The 27,425-nt window shown below is 36.4% G+C and overlaps 1 long non-coding RNA gene and 1 pseudogene across 8 annotated transcripts in view; both read left to right on the forward strand.

Moving 5' to 3' along the window:
* The first annotated feature begins 5,650 nt into the window (after positions 1-5,650).
* The window catches only part of LOC123379926, a 39,811-nt gene continuing 18,036 nt past the window's right edge, over positions 5,651-27,425 (forward strand). For all 8 annotated transcript variants that reach the window (XR_006584988.1, XR_006584983.1, XR_006584984.1 and 5 more), the window contains exons 1-2: positions 5,651-5,713; positions 14,863-14,986. This is a non-coding gene — a long non-coding RNA (uncharacterized LOC123379926). The remainder of the gene's footprint in view (positions 5,714-14,862; positions 14,987-27,425) is intronic.
* LOC101081827 lies at positions 11,977-12,485 on the forward strand (annotated as a pseudogene).

The following is a 27,425-nucleotide window of genomic DNA, read 5'->3' on the forward strand; positions in this document are numbered from 1 at the left end:
ACCATTTGTTTGTTCTGTTTTCCCCATTGTATGTTCTTGACTCCTTTGTTGTAGATTAATTGACTATATTAGTGCAGGTTTATTCCTTGGCTCTATTCTGTTCCACTGATATAGGTGTCATTTTTGTGCCACTACCATTCTGTTTTGATCACTACAGCTTTGTAGTATATCTTAAATTTTGGGATTGTCATCTCTCCAGCTTCATTCTTCTTTCTCAAGATTGCTTTGGCTATTCAGGCAACTTGTGATTCCATACACATTTAAGATTATTTATTCTAGTTCTGTGAAAAATGTTGTTGGTATTTGATAGAGATTACATTAAATCTGTAGTTTGCTTCCAATCCATGAGCATGCAATCTTTCCATTTGTTTATGTCATCTTCAATTTCTTTCATCAATGTTTTATATTTATTGGAATACATGTCTTTCACCTCCTTGGTTATGTTTTTTCCTGAGTATCTTATTCTTTTCATGTAATTGTAAATTGGGATTGTTTTCTTAATTTTTCTGCTGCTTTATTATTAGTGTATAGAAATACAACAGACTTCTGTACGTTGATTTTGTATCCTGCAACTTTACTAAATTTGTTTATAAGGTCTAGCAGTTCTCGGGTAGAGTCTCTTGGATTTTCTATATATAGAATTATGTCATCTTCAATAGTAAAAGTTCTATTTCTTCCTTACAGATTTGGATGCCTTTTATTTATTTTTCTTGTCTGATTGCAGTAGCATCATATGGATATGAATCTTGCCTTTTTATCCATTCAGTCACACTATATCTTTTGATTGGAGCATTTAGTCCTATTACATTTAAAGTAGGGGTGGTGCCTGGGTGGTTCAGTCGGTTAAGCGTCCAACTTTGGCCCAGGTCATGATTTCGCGGTGCATGGGTTCGAGCTCCACGTCAGGTTCTGTGCTAGAAGCTCAGATCCTGGAGCCTGCTTTGGATTCTGTGTCTCCCTTTCTCTCTGCCTCTCCCCCCAGCTTGTACATGCTCTCTATCTCTTAAAAATGAATTAACATTAAAAAAATTAATTTTAAAGTAGTTATTGATATGCATGTATTTACTATCATTTTGTTACTTGTTTTATTGTTGCTTTTGTAGTTTTCTGTTCTTTTTTTCTTTCTTTGTTCCCTTTGGTTTGATGGCTTTCTTTAGTGTTAATGCCTGGATTCCTTTCTCTTTATTTGCTGTATATCTATTAAATAGGCTTTTTGATTTGTGATTACCAGTAAGTTCATATATAACATGCACATAACAGTCTATATTAAGTTGATGGTCACTTAAGTTTGAACTCATTCTAAAAGCATTAAATTTTTATCTCCACCACGTTTTGCGCATATGATGACATACTTTATATCCTTTAATTTTGTGAATCCCTCAACTGATTTTTATATTAATAACTGATTTCACTGGTTTTGTGCTTTAACCTCTACACTGGTTTTATAAACAATTAATCTACTTTTATTATATGTTTGCATTTACCTTTGAATAGTTTTTTTTTTTCTTTCATTATTTCCTTACTCCTGATCATGGTTTGTTTTTTGTTTCTTTGTTTGTTTTCTACTCAAAAACTTCTCTTTAACTTTCTTGTAAGGTTGGTTTAGTCGTGAACTACCTTACTTTTGTTTGTCTCAGAAACTCTTTATCTCTCCTTCTAATCTGAATGATAACCTTGCTGGGTTTAGTATTCTGGTTACAAATGTGTTTCCTTTTCAGTGTTTCAAATATATCCTGCCACTTCCTGTTGGTCTGCAAAGTTTCTGCTGAATAATCAAATGATAACCTTATGGGGTTTCCCTTGTATGTAAATCTTTTCTTTTTTCTTGGTATTTTAAAAATTATCTCTTTTATCACTATTTTTAGCCATTTTAATTATTATATGTCTTGGTATGGATCTCCTTGAGTTGATTTCATTGGGTCCCTCTGTTGGGAGATCTGGATTTATGTTTCTTTCCCCAGATTCAGAAAGTTTTCAGCTATTATTTCTTCAAATAAGTCTTCTGCTTTCTTTTCTCTCTCTTCTCTAAGATCCCCATAATGTGAATATTATTATGCTTGATGTCACCTAGTTCCCTTGACATATTCTCTGTTTTTATTATTCTTTTTTCTTTCTTCTGTTCAGCTTGATTGCTTTCCATGACTCTGTCTTCCAAGTTGCTTATCTGTTCTTCTGCCTCCTCTAATCTGCTATTGATTTCCTCTAGTGTATTTATTGTTATGATTATTTCAGTTATTGAGTTCTTCATCTTTGACTTTTTTTGTGTGTGTGTATTTTCAGTCTTTTTGTTGATGGTCTCATTGAGATACTCCATTCTTTTCTCAAGTCCAATAAGTACCTTTATAACTGTTACTTTGAATTCTTTACTAAGCATCGTGCTTATCTCCATTTCATTTCACTCTTTTGATTTTTTTTTCTTTTTCTTTAATTTGGTACATATTTCTCTGATGCCTCATTTTGTCCAACTCTCTGTTTGTTTCTATGTATTTGGAAAGCCAGCCACATCTTCTGTGTCTTGAAAGTAGTCACCTTTAGAAAGAAGAGGTTCTATGGTATCCTGTAGCAGAAGGCTCCCTGTGCAAAAGCAGGAGCTTCAAGAATGTCTACTGTGTGGCTTGTGTGTACCCCACTGTTGTGTCTAGGCCACATGTTTGACCTCAGTCTGGTAGACTGCAATTGCCCTTTGCCTGTTGTAGGTACATAGGCAGGTTTTGGCCCCTGTGCCGTTAAGCAGTCAGTCTGGGCTTGCTACAGGCTTGTAGTTGGGTGGTATCAGTAGTCAGACTAGATGTCTGCCCTCAGCCTATCTGCTGGGGCTGCAGTCACACCTAATGCAGAGGCTCTCTCTGCATAGTTCCTTGAGAGAGTTTTGTTGGAGAGTAGGGACTGCAGGCAGACCAGATGCCTGCCCCAGTCCCTCTTTTGGTGCCACAGTCAAACTGATTAGCAGGGCTCTGTATCTGTGCTGTTAGGTATAAGGGTTCAGCTTCTGGGATTTCAGGTGCACTGGTACATGTGGTTATCTTTTCCTTCCTAGGGCAGGAGTCACTTTAGAGTGGCACCATTTCCTGTTGGAACTTCTTGCAGCATGTGATGTGGCAGGAGCTGCATTGGAAGGACTTCTCTGTAGTGGGGTGTGTTGGATGGATAGACAGGAGAATATGGAAGACAGGGCTAGCAGTGCTAGCAAAATAGGGGGAGAGTGGCCCACTGGTTCCTGTAAGTGTCCTGTTATGTAGGCTGCTGAGAATGGGGAGACAAATGATGCCTTCAAGCTCTTTTGTTCCTGGAGAAATTTCCTAAAGATTGCTGCTCCTTCCATGCATGTTCCAAGACTAGTAAGTAGATCTCTCTGTATACCTCAGTGTTTTTCAAACTGTTGCTTCTATGCTGTAGCTCAGCTGGGTTAACTGTTATGATGGCTCTTGAAAGACAGGCTCAGTTTTCTAGTGCCCTCTGGCTTTCCCAGAGCCAAGCCCCAGGGTTTGTAAGAACATACAAAGCTAAGCCTTACTGGCCTTCAGAGCCAAATCTCATGGGGATTCATTTTTCTAATGCGAGTCCCCCATGCCTGAGAGGTGTGGTGTGGGGTCTGATTCTCTTGCTTCTTTATGTTAGAGGTGTCCCTCCTGTTTGTTATTAGTCTCACCAGAGACTGTTGGTTCCCAACTGCGTCTCCACCCATCCTATGTTTTTCAATATGGCTTCCTTTCCAGAATTAACTGTGGAAAATCTGTTCTCCCAGTCCCCAGATAGCTCTCAGAGTTAGTTACATAGTTGCATTGAGGTGACTGTAATCTTGGTCTGTCTGCAGGAGGAGGTGAGCTCAGGCCTTCCTATTCCATCATCTTTCCAGACATCTCCTCACTGCTTAATTTTTGAACTTTGAAAGAACCTTGAATTGCTAGAATAAACAGTACTTGATTGTATTTTTTTATCTTTTTTATGTTACTCGATTTGATTTGATATTTTGTTTAGCATTTTTGTATTTATGATTATGAAGCAAAGTGTATAAGCACTTCTTAAGTTTTCCCTGGTTTTGGAATTAGAGTAATTCTGGTTTAATAAATCATTTAATTGTATCCATTTTATAGAAGGATTGTATAAATTGGTATGACTTCTTCATTAAACATTTGTTAGAATTCACTAAATATCTAGGCATGGACTGTGTTTTTGTTTTTGTTATTTTTGGAAGGTTTTAAGTGTGTACTTAATTACTTTAATAGATATAGTACTTTTCATGTTATCTTCTTTTAATGAGTGTTAGCAGGTTATGTATTTCAAGAAATTTGCATACTTATTTACTTTTTGAATTTATGGATATGGAGTGGTTGGTAATATTAATTGATTAGCCTTTATTATCTGTGAGATCTGTGGCAATATTCCCTTTTTGTTTATGATAATAGTAATTTATGTCTTCCTTCTTTTTTTATTCTTCTTTGTCACTTTGGCTAGAGTTTTCTCAGCTTTATTGGTATATCAAAGAGCCAGCTTCTGGTTTCATTTTTTTCCTATTGTTTTCTATTTTCAATGTAATTCATTTATCATATTTCTATCTTTTGGGCCTTTCTCATTCTCTAGACTAAGCCTTGGGTACTACAACTTTTCCTTTAAACCTTGCTTTAGCTGAATTTTATTTCTTGTTTATTCAGTTTTATTCAATGCAAAACATTATTAATTTACTCTGAGAGTATCACTTTGGGCCATGAGTTATTCAAGATTTTATTGTCTCATTTTCAAATACAGAGATTATTAAACTTATCTTTCTGTTATTGATTTCTAGTTTAATTCAATCATGGGCTGAGAAATACTGCATATAATTTCTCTCCTTTTAAATGTATACAGAAGTTTGTCTTATGTAGTATAAAAAAAGTCTTGGTGAAGGTTTAATATACATTGTTAGGGGAATGTTTGAGATCATTAGGTCAAATTAATTGATAGTGTTCCTCAGGTTTTCTGTATCTGTACAAATGTTATTCTCCCAGTTGTATCAACTTATGAAAAAGAAGTGTGTTAAATTCTCCTAGAGTTGTTTCTATTCTGTAGTTTTACTTATTTTTGACTTAATGGATTTTGAGTCTTACTAATCAAGTAATCATGTAAACATGTAGGGTTGTTGTATATTGTTGGAAAATTGACCTTTTTATACCTATACAATTCTCTTTTCTTCTTGATAATATTCTATGTTTTGAAATGTGTCTTTACTTATGGGTATTGTTTACACGCTAAAGCTTTTCTTTCTTTTACTTTTTATAATGTTTTTTTTATTATATATTTTTTATTTTTGCGACAGAGAGAGACAGAGCATGAGCAGGGGAGGGGCAGAGAGAGAGGGAGACACAGAATCGGAAGCAGGCTCCAGGCTCTGAGCTGTCAGCACAGAGCCCGACGTGGGGCTCGAACCCACAGACTGTGAGATATGACCTGAGCTGAAGTCGGATGCTTAACTGACTTAGCCACCCAGGCTCCCCTACTAACTTTTTAATGTCTTTATATTTAAAATGGTGATTTAAAAAAAAAATTAATGTTTATTTTTCAGAGAGAGAGACAGACCGTGAGCGGGGAAGAGTCAGAGAGAGAGGGAGACACAGAATCCGAAGCAGGCTCCAGGCTCTGAGCTGTCAGCACAGAGCCCAACACGGGGCTTGAACTCACAAATTGCGAGATCATGACCTGAGCCGAAGTCAGATGCTGAATTGACTGAGCCACCCAGGTACCCCTAAAATGGGCTGTTCCTATTTTAATCAATCTGACAATTTCTGTCTTTCAATTAATGTCTTTAGGCCATGCACATTAAAACTGATACTGATATGGTTGTATTCTGTTTTCTATTTGTTCCATCTCCTCTTTGTTTATATCTTTTTTATTTGCCCCCTTTCAATTTAATTCAGCACTTTCCTTTCCATTTAATATTCTCTATTGGCATGTTATATTTATATATTTTAAAATTCCTTTTTAGTGGTTGCCTCAGGGTTTACTATATATTTCTTTAATTAATTACTTACAGTTTACCTTTGAATTACATTATACCACTTCATATATAGTGCAAGCACAGTATAGTAGCACATTCTCTATTTCTCCTCCTTCCACCCTTGAGCTAGTGTTGCCATGTATTTCACTTAGCCTATGATATGAACACAGTATCAGATGTTTTAAAATTTGGCTTTGATTAGCTACTGATCTGTTAGCATATTTAAGGTTAAACATTATTTTATCTTAATATCATTATGTGAATCCAGGGTTCTGTTATATTCCTTCTGCCTTTAGTAGTTCTTGTAGTGTAAATCTTTTGCTAAAAATCTGTGAGATTTTGTCTGAAGAAGTGAATATTATTCACTTTTATATTGAGAGATATATTTTGATGGGTATAGAATTCTGGTGTATATATATTTATCAATTTTGAGATGTATCCAATGTTTTTGCCTTAAGCTTTCTGGAAAGAATTCTGCTCTTTGTTTTTTTGTTTTGTTTTGTTTCTTTCTTTCTTTTGCTTGCTTGGTGTTGTCAGAGCTTATTAGGTAAATTTTGGTGCCTGTTGCCTGCTATTAATTTTGCAGAAGTGTCAGTCATTACTTTACTTCTTCAAATAATGCTTCAGTTCTATTTTCTTTCTCTCCTCCTTCTGGGACTTCAGTTACACGTTTGTTAGTTTAAGTCCCATAGCTTTCAGAGGATCCATTTAGATTGCTTAGAATTGTTTTCCTGTTTGTTTTTGAGTTTAAGTATTAACTTCAAGTGGAGAGATTCTTTCCTTGGCTTAACTGAGTCTACTGATGAACCTGCCAAAGGCATTCTTCGTTATTGTTTTCGCATTTTTATTCCTGCCATTTCTATTTGGTTCTTTCTTATCATTTTAATCCCCCTGTTGAAGTTACTCATCTTGTCTCAGGTATTCTTTATCATTTTTGATAGAGCCATCAACATTTTAAAAATAATTTTTAATTCCTTTTCAGAAGAAAATGCTAACGTATACATCATATCTGAGTCTGGTCCTTTTGACTGTTGTATGTGTTGTCAGTGCAGTGCTTTTTCTCTGCCTTTTCTTATGTATTTCAATTTACTGTTCAGTAGTGAAGATGGAAATAAACAAGTTTATGGTCAAAATGATCACAGCTTCCCATGCTCAAAATCTTTATTTGGGGGTTTGAGTTAATCTTGTTAGGAGTTGACCTGAGCTTGAAGTTTCAGTGGTCATTGGAATCTTCCATAACTGCTTTATGTTGAGGGTGGGAGCTGATTTGATGGAGAGTTTTTCTCAGTGTCTGTTACTCACTCACTCTTAGGCTTTTCCTTTGCAGTGTGCTTCCCTCTTACTTCTTACTAGATACTTGCTAGCCTTATGGCGATGGGTGTGGGTCAAGGAGTAACATCATTATCAATTTTTTGGGTGAAGACTCAGTATTAGGCAGACTGTGCTCTTGGGTCTCATGGATGTGACCTTCTCAGTATCCCTTCCATTCTCCTAGCTGTAGTTTTGGCCTAAAATTATTTCTGCTCTTCCTTAAGAATAAAGGTTTATCTGTGTTCCGTTCTTCTAGCTGCAATGGATTTCCATCATGGGTTGCCCTGAAGGCAATAGTTCTTGTTGTTATACCTACTGTAGATTAATGCTTTAATTTGTAGCATATTAGAGTATAAGAATTACTGATGAAGTCTCACGTCCACTATACTTGCTTTCCTAGCCCATGCCAGCACCATGATGGTGTCATTTGGATGATTACCTGGTGAATTAAAAATAAGGCTTGAAAATTCATATGAACTGTCTTGCATATAAACATGCCTCTTACCACACACTATTATCAGCCCACACTCTACCTATTTGTTGTTTTGTTGTTAACTGAATTTTTATTACTTTTGTTTAGCTATATATTCCTCAGGTTCACCTTCCCTTGTAGAAATCTCTCTCTCTTTAGATAATGGGCTGGTTGGCTGCCCAGTGACCTCAACCATTTTGATGAGTTAAAAAAAAAAGTGTACACACATTTTAGCCAGCTCTAAGTTTTAGAGCAATACTATTTTCTGAATTTTAAAAAATAATAAATTGAGCAAAAATTGGTCATCACTGAATGGTACAGAGTAGATATCAGTGTATATCAGTAGCTGTGGTTGGCTCTAAGTTTTAGGAGAAAGGCTTCTTATATCATAATTGTAAGCATGTGTCAAGGAAAGACAAGAATGGATGGAACTAATTCTACATTATGCTTCTCACCAAAGTTATTGATAATTTATATATTGTTGCTTGGCAAGTTAGATCTCATCTAGAAAAGGCCTCTTTCCAGTGGGTAGGATCTAGAATTTTGGTGTGATGGCAGAAACTATTTGGGGAGCATAATTATACTGCCTAAGACATTAACAAAAATGTGTTTTATGAGATATTGTTTTAGGTGGAAGTAAGTCTTTTGCCAGGCCGGGCAACAACAGAGCACAGATCTTAGATGAAGAGAGTTATGGGGGATGGCAGTAGCAAGAGCTGAAAATCAAAATACCAGATTGTCTGAGTTTTACTGCATAAATTTAATGGGGCCCTGGCCTACAAAACCAGAATTAAGGGATACATCTGGTTATAAAAACTAGGAAAGCATAGGAAGGATTAAGAGAAAATCATACTCTTATTTTGGTACATTGGTACCCCTTACTACATGGGTTTAGAACAACAGTCAAAGTTCAGATCTTTGTTTCTGGTGATTATATATATATATATATATATATATATATATATATATATATATACACACACACACACACACACACACACACATATACATATATATGTATACACACATATAAATACATATATACATATATGTATATACATTTATACATATAAATACATACATTTTTTTCAGTTCCGGGGGAAGCACCCTATTTTAATATCCCTACCACAAAAGAGTTTAGATTTCAAAAGAATATTAAAACCTCAGTGTGTAGGGGTTTTTGAAATGAGAGTTCATTTGCTTCCTTTTGGAGGCTGTTATTTATAATTCAATACAGTTCCTTTACAGTTGTCTTTCTGGATTATTCCACAAAGCTATTGTGAAGATACAGTACCATTCCTTGTCTTCTACTCATGAGTATAGAATTTCACTGAAATGTTCTGAACTTATCTCCAAGTAGTTTCATCAGATAAGTTTCCAGTCTATTCTTTATTTACAGTTTATTTTCCTATATTCTCTCTTCTGAATGTTTTGCTGGAGCAAATATAATTGAATGGCAAGTTACTATTTCATGACTCTGATGCCTCCTTAAAAAGGGGTAGGAGTGGAAAGGAGGGAGATCAAGATGGGCACATGGTACAGGTTACATTTCAAGTTTGCTTCCCAAAGTTAACTTTGCATATGATGACCCACTCTCACTACACACATGTATGGACCAGGGGAGCCTGGGTGGTTCAGTCAGTTGAGCATCCAACTCTTGATTTTGGCTCAGGTCATTATCTCACCATCCGTGAGTTCAAGCCCCAGATCAGGCTCTATGCTGACAGTGCAGAGTCTGCTTGGGATTCTCTCCCTATCTCTCTCTTTCTCTCTCTCTTCCTCCTCCACTTGTGCTCTCTCTCTCAAAATAAATAAATAAACTTAAAAAACAATGTCTGGACCAAACTGGGTAACCAAGATCATTATGGATTCTATAAACAAAAATAAAATACAACAAATAATGTTAACATGTGAAACATTTTAAATGTGATATCTTAGTTCAATTTAAAATGATTGATTTTTGCTTCAAATACAGTTAAACATATACAAAATATGTAAAATATATATAGCATATGACATGTCAAATATGCATTTTAAGGTAATTTTTGCCAGAAGTTAAATGTGTAGAGTTTATTTTGGCTCAAAATTAAAAAGGTTTTTCTTTAGTCGGGCATACCTGTGTACTACAACTGCTAGGTAATAAGGAAATTGAATGAATGCCCTGATAACTCTGTAAATTATTTTAAGGTTCATGAGAGCATGAAATTTAGTCATGACCTGTTCTTCTTTTCCCTTACATTACAAAAATGAAAGCTCAACAAGAATGTGTGGCTCCCTTTTATAAATTTGAAATCTACTTGTGTTTCAGAGAGACTGCTAGCTATTTTCAGGTGGGGAGAATGATTGTCTGAAATCTATTTAAATGTATTTGTGATTCCAAGAACATAAATTAAATTATACATAACATATAGGCCAAACACACACACACACACACACACACACACACACACACACAGGATCCACTGCTTCTTTTTAAACCTACTGTAAATAAACATAGTTTTCTACTTTGCTTTAGATATTTACGACTACCTTTAAAATAAAATGTTAACATTTCTCTTGCATCCAGGTTTCTTTCACAATTTGTGAGTTACTTTTAAATGTAAAATATTTGCTGATAAAGAAATAATTTAATAGCATGAGACAGTTTAATTGAATGGCCCTTATGGTCATGATACATCTAAATAGGCATTCCATCATCACACTCCACTGTCTCAGATTTATAAAGTAAGTTATTTCTCATCATCAGTAAAATATGTGGATGACACTACCTCGGTTTCAGAATTGCCGTGAAGATTAAATGAATTTCTGTTATTTCCAAAACCTTTATTATTCTGATCACCATGTTGTAAAAACACACTGCTTAGAATTGAGTATAATACTTGAGTCATGGGTGATTAACAAAAATCATTAATACACACTGTTTTTGCAATTAGATCTTGTATTAATGGGTCTTAGAATATGCTAGACATTTTAACAGGTGTCTAACATTGTTGGCTTGTTCAGCTTAGAGTAAATTAAACTTCAAACCTGAGTGAAATGCAGGTTTCAGATGATAGAGCCATATATATTCTTTACTTCCCAACAACAGGTTATTTGCTAGAATTGCAGTTATACAAATTGCTATAGGGAACAATTTTGTTCTCCAAATTTAATCAGGTAAAGCCGTAAACATATCAAAGTGCAGAAACTGCTGTCATTTTAATATGATTTGTTTACTATAATTTTTCATGTACATGTAAGCATAATTGGGAAATATGTCTATATTCCCTATGAACAGCAATCTGTTATCAAAATATAAGGATATACAGAGATTGTTTTTTTTTTTAATTTTTTTTTCAATGTTTATTTATTTTTGGGACAGAGAGAGACAGAGCATGAACGGGGGAGGGGCAGAGAGAGAGGGAGACACAGAATCAGAAACAGGCTCCAGGCTCCGAGCCATCAGCCCAGAGCCTGACGCGGGGCTCGAACTCCCAGACCACGAGATCGTGACCTGGCTGAAGTCGGACACTTACCCGACTGCGCCACCCAGGCGCCCCCAGAGATTGTTTTTAATGCAATTGATAGTACACAAAGTTTTCTACAATTACTGGAGGTGGGCCTTATCTATAAAAACTTCGCTAAAATTTTTCAAACAAAATTGAGAATTTCTTAGTATAAGACTAAGGAAGAAAAAAAACAGAAACAATAGTCGAAGTAAGAAAATAGACTTGCAATTCCAATTTTTAAAATTTTCTACACTGTTAAAAGACAGAAAAAACAAAATAATAGGGAAATGTGATAGGGAAACATTACTGCATTCATAATTGCAATGTAGAGAGAATTCCACTAGAAGAGCCTACACATTTGTCTTATTTACCATTGTATAAATAATTTATAGTAGATTAGCATATAATAGATACTAAGAATATTTAGAGAGAATATAAATAAACTAAAAAGTGAATAATGAATGGATGAATGGTGAATGGAAAGTTCCACCTATTTTGTGAAAACTTATCTTTTATAAAATTTTCTAATGTTTACTTATTTTGAGAAAGAGTGAGAGAAGGGGGAGGACAGAGAGAGGAAGAAAGAGAGAATCCCAAGCAGACTGTGCACTTGAACACACAAACCACAAGGTCATGACCTGAGCCAAAATCGAGTCAGAGGCTTAACCAACTGAGCCACCCAGCCACCCCAAAAATAAATTTTTAAAATTGAGATATAACTTACATATATTGAAATCTGAAGATCTTGTGTGTAGATTTAAATGAGTTCTGACAATCGTAAAATCTATATACTCATCATTTAAGACAAAGTATAGGATATTTTTGGTGCAGTACAGGGTTGCCATGACAGAGCTGCAGCAGCTCTGGGGGCAGGAGGAGGTATGCTCTGTGGTGAAGAGTCTGGGGAGAGACAAAGTCCAGAAGATACAAGGCCTCATGTTCCAGGGCAGCATCAGCTGTTGTGAGGACAGTAGGGCTTCCATTGCAGCTGATGCCCCAGTACATTGAGCGTTGCCATGCGCCTCCGGTGACCAGTGCATTGAATAAGTTCCAGGACCACCTGGCCCTGTGTACCATGCATTGCAATGACGAAGCCAAAGATTCAATAGATTCAGGAAGTAAAGAGCGTCAGGTGAAATGGAAGCTGGAGAGTTGAGTGACTAAGTGTGTGGATGACCACATGTACTGCATCCCTACCATGACCGAGAAGATGAAGGCGTCTCGCCTGTCTATTGGGAAATAGAAGTCTTTGCAATTGGCCATCAGAGCTGACAGCAGGGATCTATTTAAAATGTGAAATAGGAGTTTTGGACTTTGAAGTGAAGTTTGATGCAGCAAGTTTGGGGCATGTGCCACTTGCCTCTGAACCCTGGTTCCTTTGTTTCAACCTTAGAAAGCGAAACCGAAAAAACTTCTGCTAAAATTTGGGTCAGACATAGCACAGGAGAGGTTTTGATGGCCTCAGTTTCACATGCTTGTCTTGGCACTAGGGATCTCCCTTGCACCAAGCCTGAGCCCTCCAAGGTACCAGATTGTTCTTAGTATATGGGCACCAACAAGCTGGCAGGTTCCTCTACACTGCCTATAATCTGGTGGAGTGTGAGTAGAGGTGTTTCCATTTGTTGCCAACCTTCTGTTTATCAGAAGGACCTCTAAGTCATTTTCCATAAGCTGTAAAACAAAATCCACAAGGTCACTAATTTAGCAAGGGAAAAAATGGTTTCTGGGTCTTTGTTTTGCTTGGTTTTGTTTTATATAGAAGATCATGAAGTTGATTAAAGATGTGGAGCTGGGAGAGGTAGTTTGGATAAGAACTTGAACAATTCCTTGTGGATATCTGTTTCTGTCTATCAGGATGTTAATATGCATTTCTTGAAATACGCATTACATCTTTCAGCCAGTAGACCCTGTAAAAACATGAGAGGCGATATTACACAGGTTATGGGAAACCTACCTTCCCTCTGGTCGCCATGATGGGCCCTGAGGCTAACTGCAGCAGAGCAACAGAACAATCTTGCAATAACACGCTCGCTTGAAGGGAAAGAGGGTTTTGATTACACTACATGCCAGTATCCAGGAGTAAACATTGAAGGAGAAACTGTTGCCTTCTTAATTAAGAGAGTTATTAAGTACTAAATTTGGAAAATCCAGAATGGAATAAAAGTCTTAAACTCATTATTGCTTACTTAGCCCCCTGAAACAACAGAGCTCTCCTGAGACACTCCCTTGGCAACAAGAAGGTCAAAGGAGAAAAAGTAAGCAGCTCAGGGGTGAGCTGTGATTCCTTTAAAGGAAAAGAGGAGAAACTCCCTCGTTACCAAATGCCACTTTTGCTTGGGCCTTCTGTAGCAGTTTGCGGGCTGTCCCAGCTCTAGCACCCTATCATTTTGAGAAAGACCTTGTCTTTCTAGTAACTTATTACTTGAAATGACAATATAGCCTGTATTGGGTGTTTCAAAGCTGTGATATATTTCCTAGTGGTTTGGTTTTTTAAAATAAAGTTTAGTTTTTCATCCAAAAAACAAAGGGGGTATGGAATACTTCTTTCACCTCCTTACCTGTTCCATGCCCCAAAGAAAACCACTCTTGTTTCTACCATCAGCAATTATCATTGCCAGGTCATGGACTTTCTATAAATAAAACCAGAAAGTGACTACTCCTTTGCTTGGCTTCTTTTGCACCTGCATTTTGGAGACAAAATAATATTTATTTGGAGATAAAATTTATTTGGAGGTTTATCTGGAGATAAAATAAAAATATGTGCTTAAAAGTCTGAAATATATAGGAAACAAAATAGGATATTCTCTCTTCCCACACAATAACGTGAGAGACCCTCCTCTCCTTTTGTTTCCTTTCTGCCTGATACTTGCTGGAAAAATCACCAGGGAGAAATTCTAGGAACCCTGAAGGATGGTATGGAGAGAACCCCACTTGTCATGACTTTAGACTTACGTGAACAAGGCATGTGTCTTTGTTTTGTGAAACCCTTGAGATTTTGGAGTTGTTACTGCTGTTGGCATGCCCTAATATAAGTAGAAAGTAGATGTCTTATTTACTGCCATTGTAAAAGCAAAACACAAATTAAAAATAAGAAACTTAATTCTCTCTGTTGAAAATAAGGGAAGAGACTGCCTTTCCTTAGAGCATTTACTTTAGAAAACTTGACAGTAGTGAATTCTTATCTGCCTTCTTGAAATATTTGCAAATCTTTTTAAAAGCTAAAACTGCCCCACTTGCTGGCTTTATGGCCCAGAAATGTCTCTTTCAACAAGCAGGGAACCATCACCTTGAAATGTAATCATCAACAAAGACAGGGCCTCAATATTCCAATTTCTGGGGGAGAATAGGAGCCTAATTTTTGTAGCGCCTTTTGCCAAGTTGCAGAACTACCTTTTTCCAAGTTGCAGAAGATGCTGGCAAGTCTTCTTACTTGAAGACTGGTTATTGTTTCTCTTGAGAACATGTACGTAAATGGTGTTCATCTGTGTGGCTCTTTGAAAGGGTGAGAGATCTTTCTGGTTTTGCAAACTCTTAGCAAATTATCTGTGATGCACATCACATTCTGGTTTAATGCTTATGCAATAATGAAGTTGTTTTATCTCTCTTTTATCTTTGTGCAGAGGTTTTTGAGAAGATTTTGTTTTTAATTATATTTCTCCAACAATTCTGGTAATGAAGACAGTATGTTTGGAAGTTCCTGAACTGAGCAATGCAGCTGAAGTTCTGTGGCCACACAATAGTCAGGTAAGTGGCCATGAATTATAGAAAAGTTTCCCCTCCAGCTCTCCACTCTTTTGGAATACTAGGTAAACCACCACACTCTCTCAGTTCAAGATTTTACTATTGAATAGCATGGGTAATACAGGTTCTAAAACACCATTCAGATCATATTGTTGGAAAATATGAAAATGCAAGAATATTGCCTCTAGCTCTTCCTCTTAAAAAGCTGATATCTTTCTGTCATATTTTGAATGGATATATAAGAATCTGGTTCTTTAATGGCATAAGAACAGTTCTTTTGATTTGGATAAATTAATGTATTTTCCGGGATTCTTGGGTTTCATCCCAAATAAATTAATTATGGGTATTTGGGGGGATATAATTCTAAGAAGAAAATGAAATATGATTTGGATAACCAGAGCAAAATATTGAAAAAAAAAAAAAGAGGAAATGTGAGACTTAAAGGCACTTCCCCTTTATCAGAGCTTTCCTTCTTTCTCTACTGTTCCTGTTTTCTCCATTCCCCCTGTATCTCTTTGTCCTTCCTTGCCTCAAACTGACTCCTTGAAGAAGGTGATGATTTTTTGAACAAGCAGTTCCCTCATTAGTGGATTTCCTTGAAAAAAATAAGGAATAAGGGCACAATTTCTTGACTGGTTAAGAATCACCCACTCAGTTTGATGACACAGGTTTGTGTATCTTATACCTTGGACCTGAGTTGTTTTCATATTTTAGTCTAGATTCCACTTTCAAGCGTCTCTTCTCATCCATGCACTCTGTAGCTAGGAAAGCAGACTTAATGGTGAGATGTAATTGGGGGATAGTGGAGAATATAGTGAAAACCTATGACCCCCTGTATAACCAGTAGAATGGAGAGTAGCTACACCAGTCACTTGGAAAAAGGCAGGCAAGCAAGCTATTAAGTGGATGAATGCCAGCATGGGAAGGGAAATAAAAATGCCCCATAATTTACATTTTTCTTGTCTCAGTGCTAGAAAAACAAGCCCTTCCTATTTGGACTGACAGAAAAGCTGATAGCATTGAGTATCCAGAACTTCCATTCTTTCACATTCACTCAGTATGTGTTTTTAGGTCTGAGGTGAGTCTCTTGCAGGCAGCATAATCATGAGTCATGTTTTTTAACCCATTCTGGCACTCCTTGTCTTTTGATTGGAGCATTTAGACCATTTACATTTAAAATAATTATTGATAGGTGTGAAATTAATGTCATTTTGTTAATGTTTTATAGTTGTTTTTGTAGTTCTCTGTTTCTTTTTCTCTTGCTCTCTTTCCTTGTGATTGATGACTTTCAGTATTATCCATGGTTTTCTTTCTCTTTATTTTTTGTGTATTTATTATAGGTGTTGGGTTTGTGGTTAATATAGGGTTTATCTATAGCATCCTAAGTACATAGCAATCTATATTAAGTTGATAGTCACTTCAGTTCAAACACGTTTTAAAAGAATTATTTTTTTTTACTTCCACATCCATATTGCATGTATATGTTGTCATATTTTATATATTTTTGTTCATAATTTTCTTCTAAGTATAGTCTTTTCCCTGTAAAGAAGTCCCTTTCACATTTCTTATAAGGCCTGTTTATAGGTGATAAACACTCTTAACTTCTGTTTGTGAAACTTTTATCTATCAATTTTGAGTAGTTAACAACATTATCAGCAGAATATTCTTGATTGTAGGTTTTTTCCTACCAGAATTTTGAGTAAATCATGCCATTCCCTTCTGGCCTGCAAAGATTCTGCTGAAAAATCAGCTGATATCTGTATGGAATTTCCCTTACATAACTTCTTTTTCTCTCTTGCTCCTTCTAAAATTCTCTCTTTATCTTTTCTTTGACATTTTACTTATTATGTGTGTGGTGTGGACCTCCTTGGGTTCATCTTACTTGGAAATCTATGTGCTACCTGAACGTGGATATTAGTTTCCTTTCCCAGATTAGGAAAGTCTTCAGTTATTTCTTTAATAGGTTTTCTCCCTTTTTTTTATCTTCTCCTTCTGGGACCCCTATAACATGAATGTTTGTTTGCATGAGGTTCTCCAAAAAGGACTTTAACCTATCCTCATTTTTTAAAATGTTTTCAATGTTTATTTATTTTTGAGAGAGAGAGAGACAGAGTGCATGGGGGATGGAGCAGAGAGAAAGGGAGACACAGAATCCGAAGCAGGCTCCAGTCTCTGAACAGTCAGCACAGAGCCCGATGTGGGGCTCCAACTCACAAACCACTAGATCATGACCTGAGCCGAACGGGACTGAACTATCCAGGTGCCCAACTTGTCCTTATTTTTTAAAATCCATTGTTCTTTTTGCTGCTCATCTTGGGTGCTTTCCATCACCCTGTCTTCTATACAGTCAACCCATTTATCTGCATCCACTAGTCTCTTATTTATTCCCTCTAATGTATTTTTGATTTCAGTTACTGTACTCTTCAACTCTGATTTGTTCTTATCTATATTTTGTATCTCTTATTGAAGTTCTAAGTCCATCCACTTTTTTCTCCAGTCTGATGGGCATCTTTATGATCACCACTTGAAAGTCTTTATCAGGTATATTGTTTATCTCTGTTTCATTTAGTCCTTTTTCTGAGGTTTTGTCTTGTTGTTTCATTTGGAACATATTCCTCTATCTCCTCACTTTGCTTGACCTCCTGTGTTTGTTTCTATGAATTAGCAGAATAGTTACCTCTCCTAAGCCTTGGGAGTGATATTGTGTATGGTCTCCTGCTTTGTAAACTGTGTGTGCCTGGTAACTGCAGCTGTCTAGTTTGAGCTGTGGCTGGCATGGACTGGGGGTCCTAGGGGATCTGTACTGGGGGCTAACTTAGTTGGATGGCCAGAGCTAAAGTGGGCATGGGTGGGGGTAGTCCTTGGGCTCTCCACACAGAGGTCACATGGCAGGACAGCTAAGGCTGAAGTGGGTACAACCCAGGGAGTACAAAGACTCTTTGTAAAGAGGATGCCATGGAAGTATAGCTAACACTGAAGTGGGCATGGGCCATGGCAGTCCCTGGGCTCTCTGCACAGAGGGCATCCTGTCAGGATGGCTGACGCTGAAAAAGGTGCAAGTTGGGGAGGTCAGGGGCTCTATGCCCAGAGAGCTGTATGCACAGAGGGCATCCTGGCAGGATAGTTGAAATTGCAGTGGGCATATGCCAGGGTGTCCCAGGGCTTTCCACACAGAGTGCACCTTGGCAGAACTGTGGAAGACAAACCGGGTGTAAGCTGGGGTGTCACAGGGTGCTCAGTACAGGAGGTGACGTGGCAGAGGAACTGGAGTTAAGGCCAGCACGGGCAGCGTATTCCAGGACGCAGGGTGGGGCAGCTGGAGCTGAGGCAAGGTGCTGACGAGGGGGGTGCCCAGACCCTGCTGCTGCTGTCCATGCCATCAAGGTCAGAGGGAACATAATCTATGGGGCTCACCAGCCCCTCCCACATAGAGCCCCAGCAACTCCCCCACCATTTGGCAGAGTTCTAGGGCTACTTCCTTCATATTCTAGTTGCTTTTTTTAAACCATGGATTTTTTTTTTTTTCTCTGTCCCAGGGCTTCTGGGGCTTGTATGGACTAGGAGCCTGGGCTTGCTGAGGCAGCAGGCCAGCTATGGTGTCCAGACCCTATTCCTGTCTGTGCAATCAAGGTGGAGGGGGAATGTAAATTGTGGCACTTGCCAGCCCCTTCAACCCAGAGAGAATTCCAATAGCTTTCCCACCATTTGTCAGGGTTTTAGAGCTGGTTCCTTTATACTCCAGTTGCTTTTTTTTAAACTGTGGCTTTTTTTTCCCCATGCCTCGGAGCAAACAGATCTGTTTAGAGTCACTCTGTGTTATCCCTCCCCACTGTATAGCTTGCGGCATCAGGGTGGGCATTCCCTTTGCTACCGAGACTTTATCTCTTTGCCATACTCTATGTGGTCTCTCCACCTTTTGTTGTCAGCCCTCAGTTCTTCAGGAATAATTGCTTTATAAATAGGTGTAGATTTAGTGTGTCCATGGAGGAGGTGACTTGAGGGTCTTCCTATGTCACCATTTGGGACCAGAACCCACAATTTCAATATTATTGTGTCTCAGGGAATAGGGAGACTTAAGGAAAGGGACAGATAGGGGGAAACAAATGGTTGCTGGAACCGGCTGACAACACACATTTATTAAGTTTGCAGGCTTTGGGGTTTATGGTGCCCCCAAACAATTATAGTAAGATCACAGATCACCATAACAAATACAATAATACATTTGAAAGCTCATGAGAATTATCAAAATATGATACAGAAACACAAAATAAGCAAATACTATTGAAAAATAATATCGATAGACTTAGTGCAGAGTTGCTGTAAACCTTCAATTTGTTTAAAAAAAAAAAGAAAAGGTATCTGAAAAACACATAAAGCCAAGTGCAATAATATGAGGTATGCTTGAATAGCTTACTGAATAAAAGTAAACATTGAGTCCATGTGACATGCATGTGTGTGCAAGAGTGCAGAGAACAAAAGGCTCTTCTATATGTAAAAATACCCATAATGTAAGTGGAAAGAATAATAGAATAAGAATATTAACGTGTTTCAATCATCAATGTAATACTGATGCACTTATACACTATCAATAATTTTAGTTACTACATATTTAGTAATGTGATTAATCTTATAAAGATTTCTTTTTATAATGAAGTCTGAGGACATTACCTTAAATCAAGTAATGGAATTTAATATCCAGAATATTACAAAATGACCTTATGGCCTTACTAGAGTGATGAACTGAAAGTGACACAACATTATTTTTATAGTACTCTTGACACATTGTGTTTAATCTGAACAAAAAGATAACGATCAAGCAAAATCAAATAGGTGAAGAGAATTAGGAGGAACAAATTTCCAGTTATGCAATACATAAAGAATAGGGAAATTAGTCAATTATGATGACATTGCATGGTGACAGATCATAACTATACTTATCACTGTGAGCATTTTGTAATGTGTATAATTATCAATTATTATGTTGTACACCTGAAACTAATATAATACTGTATGTTAAATACAATAAAAAATTGCTAAAAAAATTTTTAAGTTGTGAGACATATTAAAAACACGCACATAAACCTGAGTTCTTTAAGGTGTCAATGATAGAAAAGACAAAAAAGCAAGTACATAGCTCTATTTTAAAGGAATAAAGAGAAGAGATTAAGGGCTATTCCAAAAAGATTAAGGAGGTCAAAGGAAAAAAAGAAAAATTACAAATAAATGTCATGCACGATCCTTAGTTGGATTGAAAAACAAACAATCATAATAAGGTATTAAATATATTATTGAGTCAACAGAAAAAAAATAACTGGTTATTAGATAATTTTATTGTTTTAAATGAAGGTTCTTTAGCGTATTATAGTTAAGTAGAAGAATGTGTTTCTTTTTTGAAATACATATTACATTAACTGAGTGACATCACAACGTTTATAATATTTTCCCTTTTAATCATTCATTTCCTTTGATCCCTTTTCCTGAATATTTCATTTTCTCACAACTTTTCAAATTTTCTTTTTTAAAAAAGTATGTCATAGTAAACAATACTTTATGAAGTATCCGATGTCATATTAATTTCAGATATATGACATATTGATTAAAGATTTATATATATATTACTCCGTGCTTACCATGGTAAGCCTAGTCACCATCTGTCATCATATTATTATTAGTCACATTATTAAAATATTGTTGGCCATATTTCCTATATAGCACTTTCAATTCCACAATCTATTTATTTTATAATTGGAAGTTTGTACCTCTTAATGCCTTTTATCTATCGTGCTATCCCCTTCTGCAATGTCCCCTCAGGAAATCACAAACTTGATCTCTGTATTTGGGTCTGTTTTTAGATTCTTCACATAAGTAAAATCCTATGTTGTTTGTCTTTCCCTAATTTTATGTAGGTCCATCATGTTGCAAATGGCATGATCTCAATAAACATAGGAATGCGTGTACCTTTTTAAATTAGTGTTTTTGTTTTCTTTGGATAAATATCCAGTAGCGGGATTACTGGATTGAATGGTAATTCAAGTTTTTTGTTTTGTTTTGTTTTGTTTTGGAGAAACCTCCACATTCTGAAGTAGTTGCCTCAATTTGCATTCCCAATAAAAGTGCACAGGGGTTCCTTTTTCTCCACATCTTTTTGCTAATGCTTGTTATTTCTTGTCTTTTTGTTTCTAGCCTTTCTGACAGGTGTGAGGTGATATCTCATCATTTATATCTCATCATGATATATCATCATTTCCCTGATGCTTAGTAATGTTGAGCATCTTTTCATGTGTCTGTTGGTCATCTGTGTTCCTTTGAAAAATGTCTGTTCAGGTCCTCTTCCCATTATTAAAGCAGATTTTGTGTGTTTATTTATTATTTATTTTTGGTGTTGGGTTTTATAAATTCTTTAATTTTTTTAATGTTTATTTTTGAGAGAAGCAGAGCGTCAGTGGGGGAGGGGCGGAGAGAGGGGGAGACACAGAATTTGAAGCAGGCTCCAGGCTCTGAGCTGTCAGCACAGAGCCTGACGTGGGGCGTGAACCAACAAACCGTGAGATCATGACCTGAGCTCAAGTTGGAAGCTTAACTAACTGAGCCACCCAGGCACCTGGAGTTTATAAATTCTTTATGTGTTATATGTATGAATCCTTTATTGTACATATCATTTGAAAATATCTACTCCCATTCAGTAGATTGCCTTTTTGTTTCATTGATTGTTACCTTCATTGTGAAAAACCTTTTTGTTGTAGCGCACTCCCAATAGTATATTTTTGCTTTTGTTTCCCTTGTTTGAGGAGATGTCTCCATAAGTATGTTGCTGAGACTGATGTCCAATTACAAGACGATATGTTTTCTTGTAAAAGTCTTATGGTTTCAGGTATCAAATTTAGGTCTTTCATTCTTTTTGAGTTTATTTTTATGTATGGTATAAGAAAGCAGTCCAGTCATTTTTTTGCATGTAGCTATCTCGTTTTCTTTAGCACCATTTAAGGAGACTGTCTTTTACCCATGGTATATTCTTGCCACTTTTGCTGCAGATTAATTGACCATATAAGTGTGGCTTTATTTATGGGCTTGCTCTCCTGTTCGATTGATTTTTGTGTCTATATTTGTGCCAGTACAAAATGATCCTTTTTTGAATACTACAGCTTTGTAGTATAGCTTGAAACCTGAAATTTTGATGCCTCTGGCTTTGTTCTTTTTTTCTCAAGATTGCTTTGACTTTTCAAGGTGTTTTGTGGTTCCATGCAAATTTTAGGATTCTGTCTTTTAGTGCTGTGTAAAATTCCATTGGTATTTTGACACGGGTTGCATTGAATTTGTAAATTGCTTTGGGTACTGTAGACAGTTTAACAATACTATTTTTTCCATCTGTTAGCATGGTATATCTTTCCGTTTATTTGTGTCCTCTTCAGTGTATTTCATCAATTTCATGGTTTTGAGAGTTTAGGTTTTTGACCTCAATTAAATTTATTCTTAGGTATTTTATTCTTTTGGTGCAGTTCTAAGTGGGATTTCCTTATTTTCTCTTTCTGCCATTTCATTGTCAGTGTATAAAAATGCAACATATTTTATAATGGTAACTTTCCATCCTGAACCTTTATTTATCAGTTCCAATAGTTTTTTTGGTGGAGTTATATATATATAGTATCATGTGATCTGCAAACAGTAACAATTTTACTTCTTCCTAGTTAATTTGGATGCCTTTAATTTTTCATTCTTGTCTGATTCCCGTGGCTACAACTTCCAGTATTCTGTTGAATAATAGTGGGAAGAGTGGACATTCTTGTTCCCAATCTTAGAAAAAAAGCTTTCAGTTTTTAACCATTGAGTATGATGTTAGGTATGGGGTTTTCATATATGGCCTTTATTACGTTCAAGTATTTTTTGTCTAAATTCACTTTGTCAGAGTTCTTATCATAAATAGATGATACATTTGAACATATTTGTTAATTTATATGAACATTTTGTCAAAAAAGTTTGCATCTATTGAAAATTTTTTAATTTTTCTCTTGTTAATTTGATGGAACATATTAATTTATTTGCAAATATTGAACCACACTTGCTTCCCTGTAATAAATCTTCTTGATCATGGTGAATGATTTTTTTTAATGTATTGTTGAATAGTTTGTTAATATTATGTTGAAGATTTTGCATCTGCGTTCATCAGATATATTAGATATATTCTTGTACTGTCTTTGGTAACAAGATAATGCTGGTCTTGTAGAATGAATTTATAAGTTTTCCTTCCCCTTATATATTTTATTATTTATTTATTTTTATTTAAGTAATCTCTATACCCAATGTGGGGCTCACACTCATGACCCTGAAATCAAGAGTTGTATGATCAACCAACCAAGCCAGTCAGGCATTCCTCTTATATTTTTTGGAATAGTTCAAGAAGAAGAGGTATTAATTCTTCTTTAAATATTTGGTAGAATTCACTAATAAACCCATCCATTCCTGGACTTTTGTTTGTTGGGAGTTTATTACTGATACAATTTTGTTACTAGTAATCAGTCTGTTCAAATTTTCTAATTCTTCTGATTTAGTTAACAGAGATTGTGTGTTTCTTAGGGAATTTATCCATTTATTCTAGGTTGTCCAATATGTTGGCATATAATTTTTCATAATTATACTGTATTTTGATGTCAGGTGTTATTTCTCTTTCTTCATTTTGATATGTATTGAGTCCTCTCTTTGTCTTGTTTACTCTGTCTAAAGGTTTATCAATTTTGTTTATATTTTCAAAAGACCAACTCTTGGTTTCAGTAATCTTTTTTTGTCTCTATTTCTGCTCTAATCTTTATTATTTTTCTCTCTCTCCTAATTTTTGGTTTTGTTTATTCTTGTTTTTCTAGATCCTTTAGGTGTAAAGGTAGGTTGTTTGAGATTTTTCTTGTTCCTTGAGGTAGGCCTTTATTGTTGTAAGCTTCCCTCTTAGAAGTACTTTTGCTATGTCTCAAAGATTTTTGACTACTGTGTTTTTATTTTCACTTGCCTCAATGTATTTTTTTTATGTGTTCTTTGATTCCTTGGTTGACCCATTGATTGTTTAGCCATCACAAGGGGTTTTTCCAGTTTTTTTTCCTTGTAATTGATTTTTAGTTTCATACCATTTTATGGATGAAAAAGATGTTTGATACAATATCAATCCTCTTAAATTTATTGAGACTTGATTTGTGGCCCTATATGTGATCTATCCTGAAGAATGTTCCATGTGAACTTGAAAAGAATATGTATTTGGCCATTTTGAGGGAGAATGTTTTATACATATCTGTTAAGTCCGTGTAGTCTAATGTGTTGTTCGAAAACACTTACTGTATTGATCTTTTGCTGGATCTTCTATCTACTACTGTTATCATATTACTGTCAATTTCTCCCTTTATGTCTGTTAATAATTGCTTATGTATTTAGGTGCTTCTATGTTGGGTGCACAGATATTTACCATTGTTACATATCATTTTGTTGGATTGATCCTTTTATGGTTATGTGGTCCCCTACTTTGGCTTTTATTACAGACTCTTTTAAAATCTACTTTTTTTCCTAATATCAGTATTGCTAGCCTGGTCTTTTTTAAATTTTTTTTCACTTATAATTTTATGATCTGTTTTTTCATCCTTTTGCTTTCACTTTGTGTCTTTAGGTCTTCTAAGTACAATATAAATGGGTCTTGTTTTTTTAATCCAACAAGTCACCCTAAATCTTTTTTTTTAAGGAATTAAACTCTTTAAAATTTTTTAAATTTATTTTGAGAGAGAGAATACCAAGCTGACAGCACAGAGCCCAATGTGGGGCTCAAACTCATGAACTGTGAGATCATGACCTGAGCCTAAATCAAGAGTCGGACGCTCAACCAACTGAGTCACCCCCACTTTGTGTCTTTTGATTGGAGCATTCAGGCCATTTACATTTAAAATAATTAATAGTTATGTACTTAATTGCCATTTTGTTCATAGTTTTGTGGTTATTTTTGCACTTCTTCTCTGTTCCTTGCACCCTTCCCTTGTGGTTTGATGGCTTTCTTTAATGTAATGCCTAAAGTCCTTTTTTTTTTCATTTTCTTTTATGTGTTTGGGTTTATCTATTGTAGTTTTGAAATTTGTGGTTACTAGAAGTCTTTTTTATGTTAATGGTAATTTAAGTTTGAAAACATTCTAAAAATGTTAATGGTGATTTAAGTTTGAAAACATTCTAAAAATACTAAATTTTTTTTTAATTTTTTTTTAACATTTATTTATTTTTGAGACAGAGAGAGACAGAGCATGAACGGGGGAGGGTCAGAGAGAGAGGGAGACACAGAATCGGAAACAAGCTCCAGGCTCTGAGCCATCAGCCCAGAGCCCGACGCGGGGCTTAACCGACTGCGCCACCCAGGCGCCCCTAAAAATACTAAATTTTAACTCCTTCCTTCACATTTTGTGTATATCATATTTTAGACCTTTTTATTTTACATATCACTTGACTAACATTTGCAGATGTAATTGATTTTACTACTTTTGTATTTAAACAAAAGTATACTATACTGGCTTTATAAATGATTAATCTAGCACCTTTACTGTATGTTTACTTTCACCTGTGAAACAGTTTCCCTTCGTAATTTTCTGCTAGTTCTAGTCTTTTCCACTTAAAGGATTCCCTTTATTCTAAGACTGGTTGAGTGGTGATGGACTCTTTTGACTTCAGTTTGGGAAACTCATTTATTTTTCTATTCTGAATGATAATCTTATCAGGTGGTGTATTCTGGGTCATGGGTTTTATTCTGTAAGTACTTTGCAGGCCACAAGGGAGTGGCATGATATATTCAGAGTTTCTGCAAAATCAGTCAATAGCCTTCTTGGGTTTCTCTCAGATGTAACTGTTCTCATGTGCTGCTTTTGAAAGTCTCTGTCATTACTTTTTGCCAGTTTGTTTATGTGGATTTCCTTTTGGTTCATCTTGGTAGGGGCTCTCCTTGCTTCCTGGACCTAGATGTCTGTCTCCTTCCTGTTTAAATGAGTTTCCTGCCCCTCTTCTCTCTTTTTCTTTTTGGACCCCAGTAATGTGAGTTTCATATGCTCGATAATGTCACTGATTTCCCTTAATCTGTTCTCATTTTTAATTATTCTTTTCTCTTTTTGCTGTTCAGCTTGGTTACTTTCCATTACCCTGTTCTAATACTCTAATCTGCTATTGATTCCCCATACTGTATATTTTTATTCTAGTTATTGGATGTTTCAGCTCTGACTGGTTCTTTTTAATATTTTTAAATCTTTGTTGAAGTTCTGAGTTTATCCACTCTTTTTTCTTAGTTCAGTGAGTATCGTATGACCATGAATTTAAATTCTTTATCAAGCTTTTGCTATAAATTTTGTCTTGTTCTTTCATTTGGGACATATTCCTCTGTCTCCTCATTTTGTTTAATTCTCTGTTTCTAGGTATTAGGTAGGTCAGCTATGTCTCCTGGTGTTGAAAGTCATGCCCTTTTGTAAAAGAGTTTCTGTGGTGTCCTGTAGCATAATCCCCCTTAGTCTCCAGAATCAGACGTTCCTGGCTTATTCCTGTGTGGACTGCATGTGCCCTACTATTATGGCTGAGCTGTGATTGCCCTCAGCCCAGCTGACTGCAGTGAGCTGCTTTGCCTGCTGAGGGCACATTGGGCAGGGTTTGATTCCCACTTTGTTGAGCTGAGGCTGTGTGTGGTTTGGTCACCCTCGGTGTCTGCATTTAGCCTCCTGCCTCAGCTGCTGGAGGATCAAAGAGCGGGGCTTGCTTCCAGTGTGGCTGAAAGGCTTTCATGGGTGAGTATGGCCTAGATGTCTTCAGTTAGTTTCTCTGCCATAGCTGGCTGTGCCGAAAGCAAGCTATGCCCTGCAATGCACCTGAGCTAAGAGGCTGGGTGGCTGGGACTATGGATACACTAGTGTGTGAGGTTAGTTCCCCACATCCTGCAGAGGCACCAGTCCCTTCCAGGTTTGCCTGCAGGGTGTGGCAAAACAGGAACCACTTTGGAAGGACACCTGTTGATGTGGGCGGGTTGGATGTGGTGGGTCCTTAGGAGAACACAGTACTTACAGGGTAGGTAGAGAGTGTTAGTGCTGGCTCCTGCAGGCATCCACCTCTCTAGTTTGGTGGAGGGAAAGAGAAATAGCACCCACCAGCACTTTTGGTCCCTGATAAATCTTCTGAAGATCCCTGCCCCTCCAGCGCCTGAAATTAGCCAATAAATCTCCTTTACATATACCTAGGTACTTTTCGAACTGCTACTTCTGTACTTGTCTTGGTGGGGTTATTTATTATTCTGGCTCTTTAAGGCAGGTGCTCAGTTTTCTATTGTCCTCTGCCTCTCCCAGCCTTAAGCCCACTGATTTGTTAAGTTCCCAAAGTTAAGCCCCACAAGTTTTTACAGCTAAATGTATGGGTACTCACCTTCCCAGTGCAGGTCTCCACAGGAGTTACCTGACACTGG

The sequence above is a fragment of the Felis catus genome, chromosome C2 (genome assembly GCF_018350175.1).
Source record: "Felis catus isolate Fca126 chromosome C2, F.catus_Fca126_mat1.0, whole genome shotgun sequence".
NCBI lineage: Eukaryota > Metazoa > Chordata > Mammalia > Carnivora > Felidae > Felis > Felis catus.